This window comes from Anabrus simplex, chromosome 9, assembly GCF_040414725.1.
Source record: "Anabrus simplex isolate iqAnaSimp1 chromosome 9, ASM4041472v1, whole genome shotgun sequence".
NCBI classification, from domain to species: domain Eukaryota; kingdom Metazoa; phylum Arthropoda; class Insecta; order Orthoptera; family Tettigoniidae; genus Anabrus; species Anabrus simplex.
This window is the reverse complement of record NC_090273.1, coordinates 137,177,955-137,198,823: the sequence shown is the minus strand read 5'-3', so window position 1 is coordinate 137,198,823 and position 20,869 is coordinate 137,177,955.

Here is a 20,869-nt window from a genome sequence, read left to right as displayed (position 1 = left end):
CAACAATATTTCCATGTCAGTGAAGCGCACCGTTGATGTACTTGGGAATAAAGTGTGAATTATTGAATAGCTCTGTTAGGGCTTGGCTCAATAAAGATAGTGCCTTCACACCAAAATATGCAAAATCTGCCATCTGTTAGAGTAAAACTAAACGTTGAAATTGACTCGCATGCAGCCTAGATGACATCAAATAAAAATGCCTGTACGCGGTAGCAGAAGCCATTGCATTATTATTATTATTATTATTATTATTATTATTATTATTATTATTATTATTATTATTATTATTATTATTATTACGTCCGGCTCTTCGGCAGCTCGGCTGAATGATCAATGTAGTCATCTTCAGTTCAGAGGGCTCTGGATTCGATTCTCGGCCGAGTCGGAGATTTCAACCTTAAATAGTTTTTTCCCCTAGCTCGGTTACTGGGCGTTTGTACTGTCTCCAACATTCCTGGAACTCTCACACCACACACAACACTAGCACCCACTACACAAACACGCAGTATCCATACATAGTAGATGCCACCCACCCTCGCCGGAGGGTCTGACTTACAAGGGCTGCACCAGGCTAGAAATGGCCACACGAAATTATTATTATTACACATGCATACATCATAATTATAGACCGTTAGGCCTTTCAGCGTTCAGTCTGCAAGCCTCTGTGAATATACTAAACGTCGCCGCAATCTCTATTTGTAAGTAGTGCTGTGGCCACATTTAGTTCTATACCTCTTATCTTTAAATCGTTAGAAACTGAGTCTAACCATCGTCTTCTTGGTCTCCCTCTACTTTTCTTACCTTCACTGGCCCAGTCTATTATTCTGCTAGGTAACCTGTCTTCCTCTATTCGTCTTACATGACCCCACTACCGAAGCCGGTTTATGCGTACAGCTTCATCCATCCAGTTCATTAGTAACTTTGCCTTTATCTCCTAATTCCGAATACTCTCCTGCCATTGTTCCCACCTGTTTGTACCAGCAATCATTCTCGCTACTTTCATGTCTGTTGCTTCTAACTTATGAATAAGATATCCTCAGTCCAGCAACGTTGGACTGTAAACAGACCGATAGTTTCGTCCGTGAGCTGACTTTCTTCTTACAGAATATTGTTGATCGCAACTGCGATCTCACCTAATTAGCTTTATTGCACCTTGATTCAATCACACTTACAACCTAAATACCTGAAATTATCTACTTGTTCCAGCTTTGTATCACCAATTTGACATTCAATTCTGTTGAATTTCTTACCTACTCACATAAATTTAGTCTTCGAAAGACCAATTTTCATACCATAGTAAGATTCTTCTTCTTCTTCTTCTGGCTTCGGTGTTATATGGACCACGCTATTTCAACTGCTTTCACTTACTATCTTTCACATTTGCCCAGTGTTCCCGCGTTCCTCTTCCGTAAGCATCCCTCCATTCTTCGGTCCACTTCTTGCCGGTTTTCATTTTGTGCTTTAGCTGAAAACTCTGTACTTTCCCAAGTTTCTTCTTCAAAGAGTCACGTTCCAAGATGTCCTCATGGGAGATCCTCAGTTCTTGTAGGTCTTTTCCCACCTCTGTAAACCAGATCCCTTTGGTTTTCTTTCCCGCAAAGTACGCACAGATTCGATTGGACAATCTTCCGGACCAAGTGGCCATAGAGAGAGATTCTCCTTTAGTGTGTGGTATCCGTTATCGTATTATTATTATTATTATTATTATTATTATTATTTCATTTACTGTGCATACTCTCTCCATGCTCCACTACATGAATAGTACTACATCAACTTACAATACATTTCCTTACAAATGCACAAACATAAATTACATTTGGATAATTAAATTTCTAGATGACTGTTAATCTTACCAATATCAATCAATATCAGTCTTCCTTTTCCTGAGAGCTTGAAAGTCCAGAGCATTAACAAATTTGGAAAATTCCTTTAAATAATTTTTAATAGCACAGATTTCTGCATTGGCCAATTATCACCTCTTAACACTATTTATCAAGAATTGCCTAATATTTTTCACTTCACTGCACTCGAAAATTATATGATGTATTGTCTGAGGGCTGATGTTAGAGGAACACTCGGAGTTACGTATAATTTTAAGTCTGCATAAGTACGAAGCAATATTTCCCTGTCCAGTCAGTATTGTAGTCATATTTGGTGTTAAGTTGATTTTGGATTTTAATCTGCCTGCAACTGTTGGAAAGAATTCCTTTGTAAGTGTGGCTTTTGAAATTTGTTCCCATTTTTGCTGCCATTCATGAATTGATTCTTCTCTGAGATTTTTCTTTAATGTAGAGATGGGTATTCTATCGAAACAGGTTTCACTTAATTATGCATCCTCCTTTGCAATTTTATCAGCCAGTTCATTACCTTCAACCGTATATAGCTATGCCAGCTCCCACTCCTTCTTCACTTTTGCTTCCATCTGCGTAAATTTTGCATGGGATATATTCATATAATGCTATTCTTGGGTCTTCGGTACCAGGAAACTTGGCTGGGTGGAGCCATCTCCTAGGTTTTTCTGGGTGATCAATGGCATAATTCATAGTTGTTTTGCCAGATTTGATATTGTATAGAGTAACAACCTCTCTAGCCTTGATAGCTATTGAAGTAATTCCCGTGATGATGCACAGTGCCTCATGAGATACAGTACGGTACGATCTTGCTAATCTCGATAGAATAAGTCTTTGCACTCTCACGTATTTAATCAGATTGCATTTCTTTTCCACGGATTCTATCCAGATCGGTTCAGCATACATCAGCATTGGTAATATTGCTCCTTTACATATTATTTCCAAAGCCTGGTGTTTTAGACTCCATCTTATTCTTGCCGATTTCGATAATGAGTTTATTAATTTAATACATTATTCACTGACTTTATTGATATGGTCATTGAACTTGAAGCAAGAGTCTACAGTTATTCCTAGATATTCCATCTTGTCTACTTGTTCAAGACGTTTCAAATTCATAAAGATGTCAATTGCCTTGTTTGCTTTTCTTCTTCTTGAAATTAACATAACTTTTGACTTACTTTCATTGAAACGGGTTTTATTGTCTACTGACCACTTAGTAACGTTCCGTAATTCCATATTCACAATATTTTCTGCTTCAATTTCAGTTTCAGCCCTGACTGCAATTATAAGGTCATCAGCAAATGCTATAGCTATTATTATTATTATTATTATTATTATTATTATTATTATTATTATTATTATTATTAATGAAGTGCTATGTCTCCAAGAACGTTACCCCTCTGGATTGAGGCGGTAGCATACGACCTCATCGTAAGAGGTGACTGAAAGACGAACCAGTACCTGCAATTAGGAGCATGGTTCCCTTAGCTGAGTCTTGCACTGCTTTCACTTACGTGTGTCAGACTCCTCATATTCATCTTTCCTATCTGAACTCACTTGGTCAAGTGTTGTTCTCTTCCATCCCGGACGACAGTAGGTCTGCAAGGCGTGGGGAGTCTCATTTTTACGCCCTTCATGATCCCTGTCTTCAACAGCTTTATTCTACCAAGTTTCGGACCACTTCCATTTCCCTTCTGCTTATTATTGAAAGGAAAAGAAGTTCACCATACTGGGGGACTATGGAATTAAGGGTGGATTATTAAAATCAATGAAAGGTGTTTATGTTGACAATTGGGCTTCAGTGAGAATTCATGGTAGAATGAGTTCTTGGTTCAGGGTACTTACAGGGGCTACACAAGGCTATAATCTTCCACCTTTGCTATTTGTAGTTCACATGGATTATCTGCTGAAAGATATAAAGTGGCAGGGAGGAATTCAGACAGGTGGAAATGTAGTAAGCAGTCTGGCCTTTGCTGACGTCTTAGTCTTAATGGCAGATTGTGCCGAATGAAAATTAGCATTTCGAAGACTAAAATAATATCAGTGGGTCAGAAATTCAACAGAATTGAATGTGAGATTGGTGATACAAAGCTGGAACAGGTAGATAATTTTAAGTATTTAGGTTGTGTGTTCTCCCAGGATGGTAATATAGTGAGTGAGATTGAATCAAGGTGCAGTAAAGCTAATGCAGTGAGGTCGCGGTTGTGACCAACAGTATTCTGTAAGAAGGAAGTCAGCTCCCAGACGAAACTATCTTTAGATCGATCTCTTTTCAGACCAACTTTACTTTACGGGAGCGAAAGCTGGGTTGACTCAGGATATCTTATCCATAAGTTAGAATTAACAGACATGAAGGTAGCAAGAGTGATTGCTGGTACAAACAGGTGGGAACAATGGCAGGATGGTACTCGGAATGAAGAGTTAAAGGCTAATTTAGGAATGAACTGGATGGATGAAGCTGTACACATAAACCGGCTTCGGTGGTGGGGTCATGTGAGGCGAAGGGAGGAAGATAGGCTACCTAGGAGAATAATGGACTCTGTTATGGAGGGTAAGAGAAGTAGAGGGAGACCAATACGACGATGGTTAGACTCAGTTTCTAACGATTTAAACATGAAAGGTATAGAACTAAATGACGCCACAGCACTACTTGCAAGTAGAGGATTGTGGCGATATTTTAGTAAATTCAAAGAGGCTTGCAGACTGAACGCTGAAAGGCATAACGGTGTATAATGATGATGTCTGTATGCATGTCATTATTGACAGAGAATAGTTGCCCAACTGTATTTCCTCTTAAAATAACCACCACCACCACCACCACAAGCTGGCTTTGGCTCTGTTTTATAGCCGAATATCCTTCATGTGGGGGGATGTATCCAGCGTGTTTCTGTGGTGACAGATACTCTGGTGTATTGTGTTAATAGGCAAAGGAGAGTATTAAAATAAACACGAACATAGTAGTCTCCGAGTCAGACGAATTAACCTTACTTGATTATAACCCCTCGACCTGCTTGGGAATCGATCCCATGACTCTCTGAACCGAAGCGCTCTGCGCTGACAATTCAGCTAAGGATTGAAATTTTCTTAAACTGTCGTTACTCATATTGCATGACTCGAACTTACTACCGGAACTCGTATTACTGAATACCCAGACAGAGCTTTAAGGATATTAAAAGTTCATGTTCTGTGAGTACACGCAACTGCAAATAAAATTATCGTTAAATTAAATATGGAATGGTCATAAAATTAAAACAAAGCCATCTCCACGCAGGTCATGAAATTCCCTGGAGAAATATAACATAAATACATCCGCTGTCCATAACGTCGGTACTAAATGGGATAGAGTAGTGAATTCTATGCTTGGTACATTTGCCCCCCAGGAATTAACCTGGTACTAATTCTTGCAGCAGACGGACTTGTATTACGCGATCTCCCATCGTGAACTCTAATTTTAATATTTTTTATGCCTATCATAGCTCTGCCCCTTTCAATGCTAGGTTTTTATGTTTATGTACTCCCTCTGTGCTGGTTTTTTCCTCACCCATATATGCTATTATTGAAAAACTAGTTATTTAACTGACATTTTAAGATGATAACTTGAAATTAAGCATAAATTTACAGTGATGGTGATCAAAGTCTAACAGTGGACATTATTGTGGTACAGGGTTTCTGGGGTTTTGACCCCCCCCCCCCATGGAACTTTTACAGAAACAGATTTAAAAATTTGAATGTCTTGCATTTACAGGCGACTTAGTGATATTCGCTGAAAACCTAGAGACTGCCATTACAATGATATAGGTTTGGCAAGAAACAGCAAAAAAGCAGGACTGAAAATATCCTTTGAGAAAACTAAGTACATGTACATAGATTCGAAAGACAATGAAGACCAAGTTTGGTGACATAAAGAAAGTCTACAAATTCAAATATCTAAGGGAGGTTCTGACTCCTAACAACAACGAGAAGTCAACTATCGAAGGAAGAGCAAAGAAGATGGAGATTGCATTGAGACTATGCTAGGAATCTTATAAGTACAAATCCCTCTCCTATCAAGCCAAACTCAGACACTGAATGCCTCTATGCAGCAGAGACAATTGCCAGAAAGAGGATTGCCGAAATGGAAAAAGGAGCGTAAATTTCTGAGGAAAATTCTGGGAGCCAATAAAGCAAAAAGTAATTATTTACCTTCCGACTTGAGATCAAATCAAGAGCTGTATGAAAAATGCGAGAAAATTTCAACTTCGAAAAGGAAAAGGCGACTGACTTTCTATGGGCACCTGAGAAGAATGGGGCCATAACGCCTAGCAAGTAAGATCCTCATCTTCCAGGAAAGAAGAAAGACCCAAGTACCATGGCTGAAAGACGTTCACCGGAATCTTAACAAATGTGGCATTGAGGAGGGAGGGATTACAAACAGAACAGTGTTAAGAAGGAAAATTGCGGAGGTGACGGATCTGTTCATAGAGAAACCCAGGAAAACAAGAAAGGTGTTCTCGAATGAGGAACGAGCAAAAGCGAGCTAGAGAATGGAGTATTGGCGTAAAAAGAAAGATCATGAACAGTCAAGGAAGTTGTGTAATCGTAACCCATAGGAGGTTGAAACGATGCTAAATAAAACAATAAACTAAGTATACATTCAGAGACAAAATTGTAGAATCAGTAGAATTGTTGAATCTGTTTTCTAAGAAGCCTCAAAAGTTGGGTTTTAGATTGTAAACTGAACATACCATTCGCTGTAAAACTGTTGCCTTTAATCGTATTGCTATTGTTCTGAATTTTAATGTAAGATTTTGTAGTGTACTGCAGTCTGAATATCAACCTAATTCACTTGTATCGGTGTCCTTATAATTCATTATGTTCTGCCATCATTTTGTAACTATAACCTGCCCCCCCCCCCCATCGCAGATCCTGGTACGCTACTGCTGTGATGTTGTTCAAAGTAAGGTCTAACACACTTTTTCTTCTTCCTCTTCTTCATGAAACGTTGTGTTGGGCTCCTTGTGATTTTCGCCCAGTCAATATTCTTCAGGGATTTATAAAACACTATATAGATATCTGTATAAATATACATAAAGAAACAAATAGGAGCACTGTATTATACACACGACAGAAAACACAGCGGGTTTGGAGAAAGAGGTGCGCATGATAGACTTGATTAACTCATAGAGCGGTAACGGTATGGTATGCAATGGATAAGCTTCATACAGAAGATAGTAATCAGTTCCAGTAACAAAATAGAAGAAAAACTGAGAATGAAGAAAGAGACACCACAAAAAAACGATCAGGTTATATACACAAAGGAAGCCAGGAGCATACCGACAAAAAAATGAAAGAGTAATATTATATCAAGTTATATAGTGAAGTTGGAGTTGTCAAGAAAAGTAGTAATTATTGAAATTGCAGTGGGTGTCAGATTATAGAGTAAACAAGAAATACTGGTAGGCAATGAAAATTTGTGCTGGATAAGGTGGTGTAAAAGACGTTGGAGAGCTGAACGATATAAAGGACATTGGAAAAAGATATGATTAGCATATCTGTCGGGGTAACCACATTCACAAAAGGGTTGAGTTGGCAGATGAAAACGATATTTATAGAGCGGAGTAAGGGCATGATTAAATCTAGAGTACTGGCCTGTTATGAGCCACGGTTGCAGGGGAATAAGAGGTTGTAGTTGGTAGTACGATCTGCCCTTGTACTAGGCAGTATCATGCCATTCTGATTGCCATTCAGAGTGAGCCTTGTTTTTGACATGTATAAAATAATCAGTGGGGGGGAATTGCTATAGTAGAGGCGGGAAGCGGAACACACAACGGCACATCATATGTTTCACACATATAACGTCTTTTGAGATTGTCGTGAGAATTATAAGTGCAAACAAAAAACGTTCACATTCGTACCATTGCACTTCTGAAGTCTACTGTTAGTAGAAATGGGATTATCTGTTAATACTATCTTGCAATATTTATTAGTAGGCTCCAGAATAACCTGAACCAATTCAGAACTGAACGAACACGGAAAGAAATCTGTTTTTTACAACACCTGAATTCCGTGAACTGGAAGTGTGAAATATTGAAGAAAACTGACCAGCAATCCAAGAAAATTATAGAGACTTGTTTATTTATTTCCTTTTTACTGGTGGAGGTCGATTCTTTTCACTTTAGTCTTCCTCAGTGATGTCATTGCCATTGCCCGCATCTTCAAAGCCACAACATCTCCAACATCAAATTCACTGTCACTTTCGTTGTCCAGAAAGTCATTATCCGTCAAACTAAAAGTTGTTCACTTTCATCATTGAAAAGGCATCTCCTCTTTCGCGGAGCAGTCATTTTTGTTGTTGTGACCGGAAGCACAGAATATGTGAGTTCTATCACTGCAACGAAACAAAATCCTAACGTAAATACGAGGAAAATAGAACTTTCTCTCCTTCAGAATTTCTCGCGCAACATTTTTGAACTGATTGGTCGCCGCACGTACATTTAGAGGTTTAACATGTTTGGTTCGTCGTAGAGCAACGTATATTTAGGGGTTTAGTATTGGTTGGGTTAACTTCTACGAATGTTCTTCAACTCCCCAAAGATATGAACACCACATGGGGAGAGATCTGGGCTGTTGGGAGGTGGTTGAATAGTTTCCGACCCAAGTCTCTGAAATGTATTCCTTAAAGATTTAGCAATGTGGGGGCGAGCATTGTCACGAAGAAGTTAGCATGGCCAGGGGTTTTAACTTTATAGCACGCCTCACTTTCTGTATTGTGTCTTCATGCCCCTGTGTATTGATTGTGCTTACATGCTCAATGTGAAGATATACTTTCGTGAACGTCAGTTTTTATCGGGTGACACCGCCTGTTTTTTTCAAAAATAGGATTGAAAATCACATCACCCAGTGGGATGTTTGACTCCATGACTAAATGGTTAGCTTGCTGGCCTTTGGTCACAGGGGTCCCGGGTTCGATTCCCGGAGGGATCAAGAATTTTAAGCATCATTGGTTAATTTCGCTGGCACGGTGGCTGGGTGTATGTTTCGTCTTCATCATCATTTCATCGTCATCACGATGCGCAGGTCACCTACGGGAGTCACACCAAAAGATGTGCACCTGGCGAGCCGAACATGTCCTCGGAAACTCCCGGCACTAAAAGCCCTACGCCATTTCATTACCCTGTGGGATAAATGTCCTAACAGTTCTTGTGTGAGTTCTGTTGATAAGGTTTGAATACGAAATGTTTTACTGCACTTTTTGGCAGGGGGCCCGTTTCTATTTCACTGTACCTCTAAATAAATAAATAAATAAATAAATAAATAAATAAATAAATAAATAAATAAATAAATAAATAAATAATATGAATTAATTTATTCATTAAATGAAAAACCACAGCCTGTTTCCAGTTTCACCCGCGTCAGGAATTGAGTGAATGAAGCCCCCATCTAGCGGCGAGGAAAGGAACTGTGCTGGCTGTCGCAGCCCTACTTAATGCGTCGCTCTAGCTAGCTGAGCGCAGCGAGGGATCCAGTCGGCTGTGGCTGTCGAAGCCTGCCGCACTTCTCTGGGGCAATGATTAATGTCTGACAGATGAAAATAATGATGTTGGAGCGTGTTCCTGGAATGAAAGACGACAGCGAAAACCGGAGTACCCGAAGAAACACCTCTCCCACCTCCACTTTGTCCAGCACATATCTCACATGCAGTGACCGGGATTTGAACCACGGAACCAAGCGGTGAGAGGCCGGTGCGCTGCCGCCTGAGTCACGGAGGCTAAATAAATAAATAAATAAATAAATAAATAAATAAATAAATAAATAAATACATAAATAAATAAATAAATAAATAAGTAAATAAATAAATAAATAAATAAATAAATTTTTATCTTGCTCTCACTGTTCCTACACCCTGTAGGTTTACGAGTGCGATCATTATAGCACGTATGGACTTCGCCCTGTTTCACGACTGGATACCTTTCCTGACGCCAACCCTAGGTGGAGGGATGCATTTACTATTGCTTGTATCGGTGGTAATTACTAGTATATCGTGTGTAGGTGCGGAGAAATGTACTGGGGCAAGTAGAAATGTCAGTGCCCAACCCACAGGGATTAAGCAGTAGCAGCTAAAATCCCCGGTTCGGAAGGGAATCAAATCCAGGACTCTCTGAAACGAATACCGTGACGCTGACCATTAATTCAAGCAGCCGGACTGTAAGTAAATAGACAAGTAGTGAAATAAACGAATTGTCTCCTTCAAGATTTCGACATTCTTACAGATGTGAAATTCAGAAAGTTAGGAATAGGTACAATTAAGAGGATAAAAGCAAGAGCTCACCCCGTAGGTGGGGTCAGTAAAAAACATCCATGGTATCCCGTGCCATTCGTAAGAGGTGACTAAAAGGGGCCCCATTAACTTTGGAGCGTGGGTTAGTGACCACGGGGCCCTTAACTGAGCATTGCTTGTACTTGCTTGTGCCAAGCTCCACCTTGTTCAAATCTTGTTCTTTTTCGACCACGACGGTTTTAGAACATTCGAGGGCTAGGGAGACTTTCATTTTCATGGCTCTTATCTTCCATTGGCCGATACCTTCATTTTTCGAAGTATCGGATCCCTTCCATTTTTTCTCTCTGATTAGCGAACACGATAGATAAGGTGAATTTTCATAACGATATTGTGGGATGCTAACAGAGTTCATTTTTGTGTCCCATTGTAGCGTGTTAAGTAAGAGAAAACCACAAAAGGGATGCAAATCATAGGCACTGCCAGATAGCATTTTTTATGGAATGTTTGTTTTATATTTCTTATACACAGAACAATTTATTATTAACAAGAAATGTTGTGGGGAAGATGGGGAAGTCCTTAAACACCGAGTATCCAGTATTCGGGAGATAGTGGGTTCGAACCCCACTGTCGGACCCCTGAAGATGGTTTTCCGTGGTTTCCCATTTTCACACCAGGCAAATGCAGGGACTGTACCTTAATTAAGGCCACGGACGCTTCCTTCCCATTACTAGGCCTTTCCTGTCCCATCATCGCCATAAGACCTATCTGTGTCGGTGCGACGTAAAGCAGATAGCAAAAAAAAAGTCCTTAAACAGTAATGCGTAATGGAATAATGTGAGTATTCATCTGGAATGTAGCATTTTAAAATGTGTTATTCCATCATTCTCTTCCTACTGAAAAGTTTTAACTTTGCCATAGTCCTAAGAATTGCAATTTCCCTCCTACTTTCCCAGTGACGTGCAATTGAGGAGCGGTATTCAATGCCAGAATAATGTTACGCATAAGAAAATTGTTCGTGTTATATTGTGCAACAGAGCTGGTACAATAAGTTTAAATCCACGACTAATATGTCAGCTCTTCTGCCAGCTTATAAATATTCTATTAAATTCGCCCTTGATCATATATACCAAGATACACAGCACTAAATTATGGAAGTTAGTATCCTACTATCTATTATTCAATGCACGGGATCCATCTTTTTATCATTTTATAGAAGGTAGTTTCAAGGGAAGGGAGTTGTTATTTCAATAAAATATATATCTTAGAGTTAGAAATCTATGATCTGAGCTACGATTTCTACTTTTTCTCTGAATGCATAAACTGAATTCTTTTCTTGTCTCTCCTTTAGGGCAAGGAGTGAATTCAATATTTTCTCGACGAGACTGGATGTTCCAGTTTCTATGATATAATAAAAGAAATCTGGCTGAGTATATCATGACAAAGTATTGCTATTTTGGAGACATCGAGAAGGCTTCAGGAACATACAGCACATTTATGTTATTAGAGAAAAAGTATAAAGGAGAGAAAAGGAATAGCTTTTGAATTTATGGACTCTCCTTTTCGTTTGAAGTTTATTGAAATAATAAGCAAGTAAGTTAAATATTCTCAAAAATAATCTTCAAGAAAATCTTCTTCGTCGTATCGATTATCTCATGACTGTGTAGGGCCGGTCTTTGCGTCTTAAATCCTTTAGGTCCCAGTGATACCATTTACTGTGAAACCATGTGACATCATGGTAATTTACTGTAAGCAGAAAAATGGCTCTTCTGAAGTAATTCACCAAGTGTTTATACTAAAATATTTAAATATTTTCAAAACATGGAATGTACTAGAGACATTTTTCTTGAACATGATTTTACTGACCAAGTTGGACGCGCGGTTAGGCGTTCGCAGCTGTGAACTTGCTTTCGGGAGATAGTGGGTTCGAACCCCACTGTCAGCAGCCTTGAAAATGGTTTTACTTGATTTCTCATTTTCACACCACGCAAATGTCGGGGCTGTACCTTAATTAAGCCCAGGGCTGCTTCCTTCACACTCCTAGCCCTTTCCTATCTCATTGTCGCCATAAGACCTGCCTGTGTCGGTGCAACGTAAAGCAACTTGTACGAAAAAGAATGTTATTATAAAAGTATACTTAGGTACCAAAAATGTATCCTACACTCGTGTACTAAGTTTCAGATTATTTCAGTTAAACCCCTCAGTTTTAGATTGTTTCGGCTATTATGACATATTTAGTGTGTTTTGTTTATCCAACCCTTGTTCCGTTTCCCTACGAGGCCGGGTATGAGGTGAGATGAATCTGTCGTGGCGGGTTTTTATGACCGGATGCCCTTCCTGACGTCAACCTCATCACAGGAGTTAATGAGATGAATGAATGACGTGATATATGATAGTAAGGAGAGGGTGAAACCCGGTGCCGGAACATAGCCTACTCCTGTCGAATAGCACCAAGGGATCTTTTTGTTTTTTTGCTAGGGGCTTTACGTCGCACCGACACAGATAGGTTTTATGGCGACGATGGGATAGGAATGGCCTAGGAGTTGGAAGGAAGCGGCCATGGCCTTAATTAAGGTACAGCCCCAGCATTTGCCTGGTGTGAAAATGGGAAACCACGGAAAACCATCTTCAGGGCTGCCGATAGTGGGATTCGAACCTACTATCTCCCGGATGCAAGCTCACAGCCGCGCGCCTCTACGCGCACGGCCAACTCGCCCGGTCACCAAGGGATCTGCTCAAGTCTTAAGGTCCCCATCCGACGGACGAATCTCCATCAACAGCGTCATATGCCCTCACTCCATATGAGCACTGCGGAGAGGTTTGGAATTTAATCCAGGCTTTTGGCACGTAATCTAGTGATTAAAAATTGTATAGAACCACCTACCCAGCCAGCCAACGTTCTTATGGTGAAAATTTATTCGACCAACGGGACTCGAACCGTCTAACCTCGGTGTCAGACCGTTTAGACTTCAGCGCCACCAGGCGGACTATGACATATTTAGTGTGTAAGATGAATAATACAGAAGTGCAATCTCAGTTTTGGCAGAATGTTTTCATACCTATTCCCAAGAAAGCCGGTGCTGAAAACTATTAATTTAGTATCTCACCCCAACGAAATTTTAACACGTATTATTTACAGAAGAATCGAAAGACAAGTTGGAATTGAGTTAGGAGAAGATCACTTTAGCTTCAGAAGAAATGTAGGAACACGTGAAGCAATCCTGACTTTACGTGTGATGTTAGAGGACCAAATTAAGAAGGATAAACCCACGTACATGGCGCTCGAAGGTCTATAAAAAGCATTTGATAATGTTGATTGGACCAAGCTATTTGAGATTCTGAAGGTGGTTGGAATCAGATACCGAGAAAGAAGAAATATCTAAAATCTGTATTAAAAAAAGTCTTTGAAAAAGTGGCAACAATCCAGAAAGGAGTGACGCAAAGCGACAATTTTCCCCCCTCCCCCTCCTTTTCAAGGTTTATGTAGAACAGCCGGGAAAGGAAATCAAAGAGGAATTTGTAAAGGGAATCACAATCCAAGGAGAGCAAATAAAAACCCTGAGATTTGCCGATGATATTGTTATTTTATCTCAGACTGCAATGGATCTGGAGAAATTGCTGATTGGTATGGACACAGATTTGGGGAATGAGTACAAGACGAAAATAAATCCAAGCCAGTCGAATGAAGTTAGGCAAAACAGGAAATGTTAGATTAGGAAATAAAGTCTTAAAGGAAGTCGATGAAAAGGCCTATTGTTTCTTCGGTAGAAAAATAACTACAGATGGTAGAAGTAATGAGGATATAAAATGCAGACTAGCTCAAGCAAGGAAGGCCTTTCTTCAGAAAAAAAAAAATTCATTTCCAACCGTGATACAGGTATTAGAAAGATGTTTTTAAAGAATTTCCTCTGGAGCGTGGCATTGTATGGAAGTTATACATGGACGATAATTAACTCCGAAAGAAAGACAATAGAAGCATTTGAAATTTGGTGTCATAGAAGAATGCTGAATGTAAGAGGGATAGTTGGAATAATGAATGAAGAGATAGTGAATCGAATTGATGAGGAGAACGATATGGTGAAATTTGACGAGAAAAGATAGAATGGTAGGGTTAGACCAATGTATGAGTATGAGAAACAGATTAGAGAAGATGTAGGATGTAGTAGTTACGTAGAAATTGAAATATTAGCACAGGATAGGGTAGCATGGAGAGCTGCATCCAACCAGGCTATGGACTGATGACTCAAACTACAACATGAAAGAGTCGGAAATTCGGTCCACTATCTTCACGGTTATGAAACATGGGTTAGTTTAAGAACTTCAACAATTTCGTCATGATCACAATCCTTATATACGTGAAATATTTCGAATCATATTGCATTTGACATCTGCGGCATACAAGAACAAACTTTTCATAGCTTTGTAACTTCGTAGGTGGATGATTTTATCATCAGTCTCATCTCCAACTCCCCATCCCCCACAGTTAAAGCAGACCACTCCCCATTTAACATTTGTCATAGAGAAAGCAAGAATTGTGTGAAATATTCACTTCGTAAGTGAAATGGTTTCAGAGAAATGCATATTTTTGTTATCAAGTCTCACCACCTGCAATAAAATTCCCTTAGGGATATATTGTTTTAAGGCCAGTGATTATTTAAAATATAGTACATAGAGGATTGTAGCTCAAGGAATCAAAACATAGAAATGCCATTTTTTACACCTAAACACTTTCGTTCAGCTCTGCTGTCAAATTTCCATTACCAGCTTAGGGTAAATTTCAGAGCAACAGGCAACATATTAATACTAGGCATCCGATCGTGTTTATTACAGAAGAATCATTAAACATATTCTGGCTCAAATGTAAAGTAAAATAATGTGGAAACTAAGAAGTAATAAGAAAATCGATCATATCATGGAAAATATAACGGAAACAATGAAAAACAGGAGACTATAAAAACTGTTTTATCCAAAAGAAAATGTGCCTTTCAGAAAATTGCATATTAATTTGTTCCTATCTGGGAAGACCCAGCAAATTTTAGACGTATAGGAACACATTTTTCACCGATTGTAAGGCCAGTAGTTAGGAAGACTCTTCGAAAGAGTATGCGAGACACCATTATTAAACAGTTACGAAAAACTTTATAATCTTCAGAATTAATTGTAGGCTAGAAATATACAAGTAACAAATTCGCCATGAACAATCCGTACTTCAGAAAGAAACCCAACAAGACAGTGTTAAAGCCATTTTTCGCTGGAAAATACTAGCTGTGAAGGTTGTTCACAATCTATTTCTCTTCCTGCAAGGGAAACTCTAGTTCTCAACCTCATATAATTTTCAATATCGCGGAAGGATGAAGTGCCCTAAAACATTATTTGTAGCTTTAGTAAACCAAAGTATGTAATTTATACGCCGTGCAATCCAGAATCTGCTTCAGAAGAACTTGCTCAAACACTGTACAATGTTATTAAAAGACATGTTTTTCAGACAATTTAGTGTCAGAAATACAAACTTCCGATTCATCTTCTGAAAAAGATCATTAAACCACTCCTGGACAACCTAGCCTTTTATTGCACGGGCAGGAATGAAAGAGTTTTGCAACTTCACAGTAAGCCTCTCAACAGAGAAGTACAGAAATTGTAATGAATGGCTGTTTGTTTATGATCTTCCCGTGAGCCATACAGTAAGTATGACTGAGAAACCTGAAAGTTTTAAAGAGGCATAACAAGAGTCAGTATTATCTCATCTCTAAAATAAATTAATATTGTGCGCTTATATGTAGGGTGCTAAAGCGCGATCCGTAGAGGGGCTTTGAATTCCAGCGTTACCCAGTCGCTGTGCGGTATTTGGTGCCACGTTCTCGTTTTCTTAGTGATGAGCCCAGAGATTCGTCTTTCGAACTCATGCCGATAGAAGGAGTTATGCACAACTCGTCAACACGGTAGAATTAAACTTGTGTCCCCATTTCGAGATGATGCTGTTCTTTTCAGGCACACCCCTAATGGCCCTCTGTCATTCTTAAATTCCTTGCAGTACTGGGAATCGAACAAGGTGAAGATTATACAATCACGTCGCTGATAGAAACGTATTTTTCATTAAGGTTCGAGGCTTAACGATGAGAGTTTTAAGAACCATTTATTTTGTAAAGTTAATTATTTGAAATCCGAATAGATAAAAATGATGTTAAATTCTCAAATTTGCAAGGTATCATATTTAATGACAGCATCTGTCCTAAAAACCACAAACTGAATCAATTAATTTTGTTACACACTTTGGTAGCATTCCAGGCCCATACGAAAAAATAAGTCAACATTCCAGTGATTCGCCTGAAGACCGGCACTCTGTGAAGAAACTGTAATTGAAATGTTACTTATTAACTTACTTGTTGAAAAAGTAATTAAGTATGATAATTCTCAAATGACAGTAATCATCCCGTCATTTGATTTTATATACAGTACAGTATGTAGATACGAGGAAGAACTTAAGTATAAAACGTATGCAGGAGGAAACTAGAACCAATAAGAGATCGAATTAGACCAAAAGTACATCTGCATAAAGAATAAGATAGCTATGGGAGCGTCATAAACAAATAACAAATCAAAAGATATTGCAAATTCTCTTACTTCTCACATGATTCACCATTGCTCAATAACATTTTGATAATTGCAAAAAAATGTGCTATTTAAAATTCAGTTGAATAAATAAATAAATAAAAAGTTGTAGGTCTATATGTACTTTTCTCCAATACACTGAAAATCATAAAATCATGGATACGTTTTGGAGCTTAGAATACGACAGAGTGAGTATAGATTCTTCGGTTGTGTCTCTTAGTAGTCTCTTATGACATCCAGGTGGAGCAGATAATGAATGCATCCTTTCACACCACTGACAGGGGAGATAAAGTGTTCCGATAAATAAATAAATAAATAAATAAATTAAATAAATAAATAAATAAATAAATAAATAAATAAATAAATAAATAAATAAATAAATAAATAAATAAATTTCTCTTCCTTCCTCAGTGTTCAGAATTTTAACGAGTGTTTTCCCGTTAAAATTATTCGCCATTGCTTTGTTTATTGGTCTAATACGTCCAACATGAGACACGATGGCTCAGGCGGAAACACGCTGGCCTCTCACCTCTGGCTTCCGTGGTTCAGATCCCGTTCTCTCCATGTGAGATTTGTGCTGTACAAAGCCGAGGTTTTTACTCCGGTTTCCACTGTCATCTTTCATTCCAGCAACACTCTTCAATATCATTTCATTTCACCTGTCATTCATTAATCAGTGCCTCAGAAGAATGCGATGTGCTTTGGCAGCCGACACAATTCCTATCTTCGCCGCTAGATGGGGGTTTCATTCATTCCATTCCTGACTTGGTCAAATGACTGGAAACGGGCTGTGCATTTTCATTTTCAGGTCCAACATCAACACCTTCCAAAAACATGTGTTTACGTCCTCAAAAATGACGTCGTTCTTCCATCCATATGATATACCCTGGTCGCCTCGTTACGGTGTCGAACTTTTGTCTACGCAAAACTGCTTTGGCTAATTCCACATAGTCCCCAAGCCCAAGATGCTCAACCCATAAGTGGCCAAGCTCGTCCCTGGTCCAACAGCTCTGCACTCTGACTGGCGATATTAATAGACGACAAGATCCCAGTTTGGCTTCTTTTAATAAAGTTACGAAATGGGCAGAAGGGAACCAGCTGAGGTTAAATGAAAATAAGACTGTCTCTTTGACCTTCTGATAACACTTTGACATTTGGTGGTTATACTAGAATTTACTAATTTATTGCTAACTTATATTGATATATATGCATTGGGGTCTGATGATATTGTAGTTGGTCTTGGACTCTTGGGTTATCATTAGCGACATATCGATATCGTTTGAATATACCGATATATTGTGCAATAATTGGTCAAATGACTCAGAAAAGAAGGAAAACGGGGAACATTCTTAATCAATGACCAGCAATTGAAGTCAGTCACAAATTTTAAGTACCTAGGAGTCACTTTTCGAACACCGGGGAACGTGTTCTCTTTACATGTAAAAGACCGACTAAATGCTGCCATAAAATCCATTAACGACATCAGATCTTTGAGCCATCTCTCACTTTCATGTGCCATCGAGTTATTTCATCTTAAGGTTAGTCCTGTAGCCACCTATGGATTAGAAAATATATGGATATATCTTGGAAAGAGGCAACTGCATAGCATAGAGAAGGTGAAAGCATTCTATTTAAAGAAAGTGCCTTGCCTATCAAAGTACATTCCATCATGCCTCGTATACTAACTGTCGAGGGAATCATTCTTTGTGGAAGAGCTGCGTTTGAAACTACTGCTCCCGGCCACCCCAGCGTATAAGGAACTCCTAGAAGAGCTTCAACAAAAAAGCGACAACATATGGTGGGACTTTTACCAATGTGATGCGACGATCAACCGCAACTGGACTCAGGGAGGCTATGAGTTGAGACACCTTGTGACCAGACTCTCAGTCCATAGGTTTCACCAACGCCTGTGTATTAAAGCGAGCTTTCATGAGCCAAGTCCGGACTGCAGGCGAACTTTGTGAACGCTATCACGTACTTAAGTGTAAACTGAGAATAGAATCCTTAACAAAATTCTGTGCAGAAGATTGCTCATAAGAATTTTGTCCATGCACATTTGTGGGCAATAAAACATTTATATATATATCAATATTGTTTTTTTTCTGCCTGTACACGCGTCTGGTTGGCTGAGTTCATCTTGCTATTGGAATTCGCGGTTTAATTATCCATGGAATATATCCATCAACGGCTGCTTAATTTCAGATGACCACCAGCTTAGGGTTATACTTCCGAAACACAAATTTTCATTGACCTCCAGCTACAAGACATTTATGTCAATAGACGCCAGCAATCGAGGCACAGGTCCTGAATACATAGCTTTTTGAAAGTAATAAGTACACCTGTAAAAGAGAGTGAAAAAATAGTGTCAGTAATGCTTGATGAAGTTCATATAAACCTCGTAAATTAGTAGAAATGGCTGAAAATAGTTAGGAATCTGATGCAGCATCTACCGTGCAAGTATTTATGGCTTTATCATTGCTTTCTGGGAATAAAGATGTCATTGGCCTTTTTCTCGTAGTTCTACATTTGCACCTGGAAAGAAATGCCACTACCTTTCTGAAGTTTACTTTGGCGGAATGGTACACAGCAATAAACCATTGTTTATCACGCGCAATAAACATCCTGTGAATAGAATGTTTAGAATAAATACTCTCTCGGCTCTTGTATATTTATCATTATGCACAAAACATTTTCTTAATGTAAATCCACAGTTTGTTGAGTTATTTGGCCAAGTCAGGAATGGAACGAATGAAGGAAGCTCCATCCAGCGGCGAGGATGGGAACAGTGGCGGCTGCCGTAGCCTATCGCACTCCTCTGGGGCAATGATTAATGAGTGACAGATGAAATAATATTGGAGAGTGTTGCTGGAATACAATATGACAGGGAAAACCGGAATACCCGGAGAAAAACCTGTCCTGCCTGGGCTTTGTCCTGTTCAAATCTCACATGGAGTGACCGGGATTTGAACCATGAAACCCAGCGGTGAGAGGCTGGCGCGCTGCCACCTGAGTCACGGAGGCTTCTATTTTCTTAATCTTACGTTTAAATATAAATCATTTATACTCACCACAAGCTGAATACACAAATCAACGCCTCTTATAATTAATTGTACGGCTTATCTCACCTAAAAACTCACTAACTTACCTTTTTGTTTCACAGTTTCCATATACGACTGTGTTGTTAAATAGTGGAGGGCTAACACGAAGTCTAGCTGCGACTCTGGAACTATAACGTATTTCGTGCTGTGTAAACTGTCATGCGGAGGCCTTATTACGTAGGCAACGGTGTTACATATTCCACCGTTTGTATTCGAATTATAGTCCAAGCTGTCAGAGGCTCAGAGCAAGGTATTGATTAGATTGGATATTTCCTGGTTGCAATTCAACCTTCACTAGCACCATCTCTTACAGTATTATTATCGGCGTTCTCTAGTGCGAATGTTGTTAACTAAAATAATAATTCAAAGAAAAACGATACATTTAATGGAAAAACCGATGTATTATGCGATAAATTGAATAAAAATTTCGGTATCGATATATCGATGAATCGAAAGGAAAATATCGGTATTTCGTAAAAACCGATATATCGTTGCCATCCCTACCAAGGCTCTACGCCTCTGCATTCGGGTGACGGGACAGGGCTGGGAATGGTTTTCCGTGGTTTTCCATTCTCCTGTACTAAGGCGAATGCCGGGACAGTTCCTAGTATAGGCCACGGCCGCCAACCCCCTCACCTTCTCCGAGCATCTCCCGGCCTGAGAGACGGCGTCACCGTCTTACCCCCCCCCCCCCCCACTTCAGAGGAAGAATGAAAATATTTTAGTAGTAGTAAACATAATCCATGCTAACTTATTTGTCATGCCTAATTACAATTCTCGAGAGAGAAATTTCACGTACATAACAATAGCAACTGTATCTAGTACAACCTAACATGCTAATTTTTCCTCATTAATTAGTCAGCTGAATTCATGATCACTTGAAAATTATTTGTTGTATGTTTTTGGAATCTTCATATGAAAATCATAACGTAATCTTATCTCATTTTTGAAGCATGAATAACAAGAGCATTGTTGTTGTTATTTAACCCCATGCTCCATTCCTCTTTTGAATGGTTCATTTAAGTATTTTATCACAGTCTTATATTGCTGTATAGAAG